The sequence below is a fragment of the Morone saxatilis genome, unplaced genomic scaffold, assembly GCF_004916995.1.
Source record: "Morone saxatilis isolate NCDOM2014 unplaced genomic scaffold, NCSU_SB_2.0 Contig20, whole genome shotgun sequence".
Lineage (NCBI taxonomy): Eukaryota > Metazoa > Chordata > Actinopteri > Moronidae > Morone > Morone saxatilis.
The window spans coordinates 22,196,293-22,204,931 of record NW_023339763.1 but is presented as its reverse complement, the minus strand read 5'-3'; the positions used below and the strand labels follow the sequence as shown (position 1 = coordinate 22,204,931).

Sequence of the window (8,639 nt, the reverse complement as noted above, 5' to 3'; positions counted from 1 at the left end):
CTCCTCCTTCTCCTCCTCTTCCCTGGTCCAGACACTGGGACATCAGCCATGTCGTGACACTGTCATCTACACCCTCTACTTTTATTTTTCCACCTCTCCCTCCTTCCTCTATCGTCACAGGTCCGACACGATGGGGCAGCCATCACCGGGAAAAAAAAGTAAAAAACATTTGCTTCCTCCAGCCGCCGCTGCCGCTACCGCAACCCGGTGCCTTTCACTCACCCACCCCTCCTCCCCCATTTGACCCTTCCACCCCCCAAAGCCCTGCCTCTCCAGCATCTACTGCCCTCTACTACTATCTCCACACCCCCAACCCCCACTCATCCCCTCCCATCACACCAGGTCTGTACCTGTCTGCTTGTCTCGCTTGTCTGTTACTCCCTGTCTGCAGCTGCTTGCCCAAAGTGAGATACTGCAGCAGGAGTCTGCAGCGACAGCCCTCGCTCTTTCTCTCCCTCTCTCTCTCTCTCTCACACCCTCCATCCAGCCATTGCTGGTGAACACGTTCCTCCCTGTGCTGATCAATTTCTCCTCTTTTCCAGCGGCGCACAGACACACACACACACACACACACACTCTGCAGCGAACTGGTTGGCCATGGAGGAGGATGCACTGTAGCGATTCAACTGTCTTGTAACATGGACTGTAACATAAATGCAGCTTGCACTCTAACATGCAAACACGTACACAAACACTAATCAACAGATAAAGCCTGTGATACAAAAACTGAGTGCAAACAGTCATCTGAGACAGATGACACACACACACAGACCGAACAGGCAGCGCATGCACAGGCGACAGCAAACAAACTAACACATCCCCTCGAAAAACAGAGATATCAAACACGGCTTGAATGGACACTACGGCAACTATGCTCAGCTAACACACACACAAACTGCCACACAGACAGCGATGTGGTCAGTGCGAGCATTAAACACAAACAGTCACTGTCACAATATTGTGACCGAGGCTTGCAAGCAGCAGCGTAAGGCACACGGCTGTTTGAGTCAGAGGGGAAAGCAACGGCTAGTATTATCAGTTCCTCCATCACTGCAAAGTGCTCTCTTATTTTCTTTTCTTATTTGTTAGGAATTGCATTTTTTATTTTATTTTATGGCTCCAAAAGTGCATACATATAAAGGGTCTTCTTCTACACGTAAACACACGTGTCTCTCTACCAGCTGAGCACACTGAGGGCCTTCACATATAGAAATCATGTCACCATACTATGGAATACTTATATATACTCATACACACATATAGCTATTAAATATAAAATGCATTGAAAACTGTTTACATTTGTATTCCGGGAATTTGCAGGATCACAAATAACAATGGGTCATTTCAAAGTTAATTTACTTTTCAGTGGTATATTTTCTCTTCCTGTCAACTAAACATTCGTCTCCAGCGAGAATACTTGCTAACAACTGCTTCAATAATGGACACAGCGAGAGAGACTGTAAATGTGATGTATCTTTGTGGTAGGTAATATTTCATATAATGCTATGAGAATACTATGAAAAAAAGAAGACATTTTTCAGATTCCCCTTCTGTCTGAATGAGATCTGCCCTTGACAGCTTGTTCTAATCTCAGAGCTTAATCACCTTTAACACCCTGGATAAATTAGGGTTATGACCCTGTGTGACATAGAGGGGGCAGGGAGAGAGATCTGCAAATGTTATCATTGATTGATTATGCCCTTTAATTCAAAACAGCAGCTTTTAACCCTGCTGCAACACAGAAAAAGGCTGGATTGGAAAATGTCACTTCATCAAAGATGGCAAATGCGGCGGTACCTTTCCATCCTCCAGAAACATACTGAAGCAGTGCGAGCCAAATGCCGGCCGAAGAGGTGTAGAAGTAAATCCTGCAGCCAATGTCAAAACCGTGGCCAGGTTGAAGTCTATGGGGGATGGTGGGTCTTCGCAGATTGGCTTGGGGATGGCGGTGTGACGCAGAGACGGGGGGTTGGGAGTTTGCTGTATGCTAAAGCCAGCGGGGCCAGCAGGCGGCCATATAGGTGATCAATCAGCTCCATTACAGCCGTGTCACTGCAGAGTCTGGAGCTGTCGCCGCATCCCGCCCATCACCCCTCCACATACACACACAAACGTTTCTTGCTTCGATTCCAGTCTAGACGGGAAATATAACCTATTGGCGGATTGAAATTGGTCCACAAGAGCCAAACGGCGTAACAGCAGATACACAGTCCGGTCGCTGTTATGTACCAATGACATATTTTCAGAGAAGCGTTGGGAATCAGGGCACGTAGGTATCTTATTAGGGTGGGATTTGCCATCGATCAGAGACTACAGAACCAAGTTGTTGTGACAGAGTTGAAGCAGATTCTAATTTACTTGCTTTTGAATTGTACCAAGACAGAGCTTTTCAAAGCGCCCAAAAATAGGACCGGCTCCATTGTGATTGGTAAGTAGCACGCACAATGAGCCAAGAGACATTATGCAGCAGACACTTGCAATGACACCGCTCGTTTTTCTACAATAAGCTCAAAATATCTCCACGCAGCCTGGAGATGCATATCTGTGCCACAGATGCCAGGCAAGCATCAGACAGGTATCCAAACAATGGACTTATCTCAGTCAGTGCAAGCAGCACAGAATGGGAACATGGAGTAGCAGAGGTAGGAGGGGTAAAGGAGGAGAGCGGAGGAGGAGGATGAGGAGGAGGATGGGGGGTAGGAGGGGGAGGGGAGCAGGAGGCAGGGAATATGTGATGCACAGCGCCTTGCCAGCCAGCCAGCCAGCCAGCCAGCGGGACATTAATGACGATCATGTCTTGTCACACTAGCTGTCGGGCCAGTCAGCAGATCCTGCCCTTGTCCCTGCCCTTCTCCAATCAATGCCATTGATCTGTCCCAGGGGTCAAGGGGCAAGAGCGTATCAATAGGGGGAGAGTGGCTGATGCAGCAAGCAGAGAGGGGCTGACTCCAGACAGATCAATGACACCCCCCGTCTGCCATTGGTGTGTTATGATTATTCATTTGCCATTAACCCGACCACATTAAGTGAATATGTTTCCTTGGGAGGAAATAGTGCTCGAGGCTGCTCGCTTTTATAGGGAAGAGAGATTTTATGAGTTGGGGAGCTAAAGTACCAGTCTGGCCAGAACTGACAGTGTTCTGGTCTCAGACGATTTGTTACTAAGGTCTGCTTTCGTCTGTGACGTCAAGAAAAAGAAGCCAATCACTGCTCATAGAGCGGTTACAGACGTAAGCGGCAATTGGCTGATTTTACAAGTATGCTGTGTCTTGAGTGTCACTCTCTGTGATAGACTTGGATGGCTCTCGAACACCTGAGGAAGAGAAAGTATCACAAAGTATGATACCCTTGTGTGCTGGGTTATATCCTATATATATATGGTTTCTCAGATCCCCAAGCAAAAAAGCTAAAGTGTAATCTGCAATGCGATCCCTCTGTATGTACCAGATCCACTCCACTGACAATGATATACACATACTTTGGGGACAGTGTGTTTTTACTTTTCTAACTATGTGAGATTTATCTTCAGCTGGAGCTATAAAGAGCTCTGAATCTTTTCCATATCTTTTGTCAGTTTAGCTGTACACACAATAGGGGACAGTCAACTTTCTTGCCTTGGTAGTAAGAGACAGCAGTGAATAAGTTTCAAGGCTGACTAATGCATATTGAATTGGCCAAGGATACACAGCTTTGTATTTTTAAGAATAGTTTTCTTGTTTTCTAGTTGCTGTTTGTCCAAAAAACACTAATTTGGGTTTATACTTGAATGCCTTGTTGTTGCTTGTTAATGGAATTTGGTGTAAAGGTGACACTGAGTCATTGCCAGCACTTTCTGCTGTACATAATTTGGACTGCAGCATACCAAATTCAATAAAGAGAATCTTTATTTTATTAATTCTTAAAGTCAGCTGAAGAACCTTGAGACTTCTAGCCAACTGACTTCTCAAAGGGGCTGTTACAGCAGTGGAGACCAAAAATAAAAAATCAGCGGCTTGAACCGCCCCTATCTAATCCCATAATTTATTTGTTCAACCATCCCATAAATGAAGGCCCAGCTGGAACCAATGACTTTTAGCTGTGCTGCTGGGGCAGCTGGACAGGGTAGTGCTGAGGCAGCATGATTCTCAGCAGCGACACTTTCCTCTACACATCTGGAAGAACCATTGAGGTTCAGAGGTGAGGAAAGATGAGAAAATCACAGTTCTTAAAATAAACTTTAGCAAGGCACATCTTGACTCTCCATGCCCTGTTAAATTTGTGAGAGCTAACCAAGAGGAAGGCTCTTCACTTTGGCTAAACTGTAAAATAAGGTATGTATTTCTGATTAAATAAAGCAGGCACATGAGTTCCTGCCTACATTAGTCTTTCATTTGAAGCTGACTAGCATAATATTCCCTCTGTGACACACCGCACATCGTCTGCTTTTCAGCGGTTAGTTGGACCATTTTTCACGTGAGCAGGTCAGAGCAGCGGTGATATGAACCCTGCTGATGTTTGGTTGAATGAGGAAGTGTGCTCTTCCTAGCATTGGGGATGCAAAATACACAATAAAAGAAGTTCTTGGGTTTCCTGGGATTTACCAGGATCATATTCCCTCACAGAAACCTGTTTGATGACAATGGCTCTGTTGGCGATGTGAGGCTGAGCAGGATCACTGGGCTTCAACGGAGGTGTTAGTATCACTCTGAATTTAATTACTGATGATCTAAAAATAGCCGTTTCCAATTAATCCCATTCAATATCTGCACTGAAACAAGTAAGGGGTTTTCCAGGACTTGTCCAAGACAATTTCAGGAATTGAACCTTTGTGTATTAGAAAACCTCACAAGACGGCCTGTTAAACTAGTCCCTTGCTGTACAGCTTTGGGAGCATGGTTTACATTTTTCTTCTTTATTTATGTAAAATGAATAGCCTTGGTTATTATCAATCTTATTATAAATCTAATGAATACACAATCCTTTAGCCAAAGGTAATCCTAAAAAATATAAAGAGAAAATATATATAAATGTATCACTGTAAATGAGTATGTGTTCGATTTAAAATTTCAAAGTACAACAACAGTTCAGAAGAAACTCTGAGCATCACACACCATGAAAAAAGATGCTATCTCAACCACTTGAAACCAAAGAGCTAATTGGATAAATGACAAAGGTTGCAGAAAGGTGGTCCACTCAGCCCTGGCCCTAAACACAGCAAAGGCAGTGCCATCCATCAAACTGAAAAAAACACTGTCAAGTTGATAAAGAACTACAGCACAAATTACAACAAGGCTCCCTACTCAAGCTGCATTTCAAATCAAGTCATCCTGAAGAGTAACAAACTGTGGTAAATCTTTAGTTGATCTGCTAGGCCATTTTTCTCCTGTGTGGTGCTTTGGAGTCATTTTACAAGCCGTGGCTTAGCGCCAGACAGAGATGAAGTCAGATGCATTCAGCCTAGTGGACAAGTCTACAGTAAACAGAGACTTCAGTGTCGCAGAGGCAAGCTTCAACCTGAAACTAGACCTCATATCACAAATGCATCATTGTATGGAACTGCGGACAATATATCACAGGACCCAGAAACAACCGTATAAACATTCAACTTTTCCCACGCTGGGAAACCTGGAATATTACTGAGGTTTACTATGGCAGCATTGGGCAAACAGCTTTAAATACTGTTAGGTATGATAATCAAACCTCTCAAGCCCTGAGAAATGTATCTAACCTGAGCCAGCTGCTGAAAAATATTAAAATGTAATGTGCAAATGGCAATGCTGTAAAACCACAGGGCATGGCAGTCACCGGGAAGAATCTGTTAAACAGAACAAGTCAGATTTATTATGATTATTTTATTTGATACTTTGTGTTTATATCGAACCATCTGTGCATCATAATGCTTGGCACACGGTTCGCATGCAACTGATTCAGAAGACGCCACGGCCCCACGCTGACTAAACAGGCTGAGGTGTAATACCAGGCCGCAAAGATGGAGCAACAGTTTGAAAAGCGAAGCCATCGTTGTGTGAAATAGGTTCCACCACACAATTACACCTTAGTTTAGAAAATGGCAATTCCAAATAAGACAATAAATAAAGCATACTTAGAACATTTTAACACTCCATTTTTTTTACATACTGAATTTCACAGTAATAGCTACAACCGCAGCTGGAGATCAAAATGCCACTGTGTTGTGAGCAACAGTTTTAACATGTCATTTGGCCTGTTTACTAGCATACAACTGCACATATTCGTGAGATCTGTCATTAACAGGACTTGATATATGGGAACTTACAGACAAATAGAGGAAAACAACAGACTGCTCGTTTATTTGTTCTGTGTGACACCATAATGCAATCGATGCAGTGCAGTTACTCCGACTAACCACAATGCATTGTGTCTAAAAATACAGCATGTCAAGCTAACGCTAATTGAAGGTTTTGAGCCGCAGCAGGCAGGCTGACCATGGCTAAAGGTCAGCTATGAAATGAGAACCTCAAATGGGCAACAATTACATATATATGAAGACAATTAGCACTACATAATGGCATTATAACTGCAAGGACACTACTGGAAAATTCCATTCTGCGTGCTGCATTATAAGCAAAACCATTTTCTATACAGACTGATGTCATACGTGTACTCCAAGGAAAGCTAGAAGGTTGTACAGTTAACTCCCAGGGTGTAATTCTAAACCATACAACCTACTACCTCAACCCGGATGCACACATTTTCAACTAGGATTCCTCTTCTCTATTTGTTATGCCAAGTATACCAACCTCTAGCCGAAACTTCTCTTCGTCATACTTATCTAACACAAAGCCTCATCACCCTCATCATATTTCAGTTTCAAGTTTCAAGTCAATGAAGGCGTTTGCTAACTAACAGGGAGGCAGATTGCTGGGATGTTAGAGGAAGATCCTTTTTTTAACTTGTACTGCCATGGGACTATTTGTTATATTTTACACTTTACACTACACTCATATCACCAAACAGGTTATTCAAGCAAAAAGAAAAAAAAAAGGTTAAAAGACGACGTTCACACCACAATGACAAAGACCCACAGAGGCGAGCTTGTGCTGTCAGATTTGCCACAAGATCGGATCTACGGGTTTGTGCCAAATGGTTATGGCCAAAGTATCAAAGTAACTGAATAAAGGACTAAAAATGTATCATAAAATCTGAGCACTGTACTCTCTGATGTGACAAAGAACTATGAAAGTGAATGTGTGACGTGTCTCAGACGATGTGTTTTAGAGAGAGATGCCAATCACACGACATGACTTGACCTCAAAACTTCTTGCCTAGTGTGCTGAACGTCAGCTGACAGTGTAGGCGTTCTTCAGCGTTCATATAGAGCGTGAAAGAGACAGTGAGTCCAAAGTCTGGAGCGAAAGGGTTTAGAGTTCAGTTCAGCTGTCATTTAGAGAAACTGAGCCTTTGTTGAGATTCACCCCCCAAAAAATCAAAGTTCATCAAACAGATGGTAAAAGGATTGTGATAACTTACCCTTCATGGAAGTGTCTTGCTCTGGGGGTTTCGGTGCCTGGGGTCAGATTTTAGTTTGCCTCTCTGAAAACAGGAAAAAGAAAGGTTTTTTTTAAATACCACACAACGGTATGTAGCTGCTGTTTTTACTGAATAGTTAATGCTTTACTAGCAACACTATCAGTAAACTGAATAAGAAACCAATGAGTAGTGTGATGGTGAGAAAGGTACTGTTCTGACTGATCAGATCCACACAGGGGGGAACAAACATTTAAACGCAAATTGCTACATATTCTGAAGCTGCTGTGCCTCGGTTTGGGAGCGTCACATGCCTCAGCAGTTCCCAGATATGAAATTAAGTCCATAATAATAACAATCATAACTCTGTTGTGGACTGCTATCCCAAACTAGCCCGCAGAATGCCATAGCAGTCCCTCTTCCTGGCCAGCAGCAATGTGGCTGTGGTAAGAGGTTAGCTCAACTTAGCCAAGACCGCAGATAGCAGACAGCAGAGCCTGAGAGGGATGCCAGTGTAATCAAGCATGCCACGGTCAGCTACCATTAACTGTGCCAGTGCCAGAGAGCCACAAACAACGGAATATTCCTACGGCCGCAGTGCGACAAAGGAAAGTCTGAAGTGAGAAGAGAGGGAAAATGCCACTTACCCACATTTCTACTATCCTGTCTGATTTATCATCTCTATTTTTCTCTATCCACGCTTTCTACTCGAGTGTGAGCAATGAGCCGCGAGCGTTACAACCGTTGTTTTGGGTTTTTTTTTTCTGGTAATGAGAGGAATGATGAAAAGACCGAGGGGCACTTCTAAACTGAGCCCACTGACAGTACGGGTTCAATTCAGCGATGTGCTGTCCGCCATTTTCTCCGAAACAAACAAGAACAAGAGAAGAAAAAACTGGATAAAAACGATTAGCTGGCATCATTATTCAAAGTTTCCCCCTTTTCTCCCTCTGAGTGTCTTTCTCTCTCTCTCTCTCTCGCCTGGCACCATTACAAAACCTTGGCTGGGAAGATCACATGATTTCCTACCAGAAAGCCACAGCCTTCCCAGTAAGTATTCTGCTGACATTGTGAAGACATCTTTTGTCTAAATCAAAACGTTAGCCGGCCTGCCTCCTCCCAAAATCTGGCACCTTCTGGGGGGGGGGGGGGTT

The 8,639-nt window shown here is 43.7% G+C and overlaps 1 long non-coding RNA gene across 1 annotated transcript in view; it reads right to left on the bottom strand.

Annotated features, from left to right (window-relative positions):
* The window catches only part of LOC118331938, a 49,634-nt gene that overhangs the window by 7,743 nt on the left and 33,252 nt on the right, over positions 1-8,639 (bottom strand). The window contains exon 2 of the long non-coding RNA XR_004796906.1: positions 7,489-7,551. This is a non-coding gene — a long non-coding RNA (uncharacterized LOC118331938). The remainder of the gene's footprint in view (positions 1-7,488; positions 7,552-8,639) is intronic.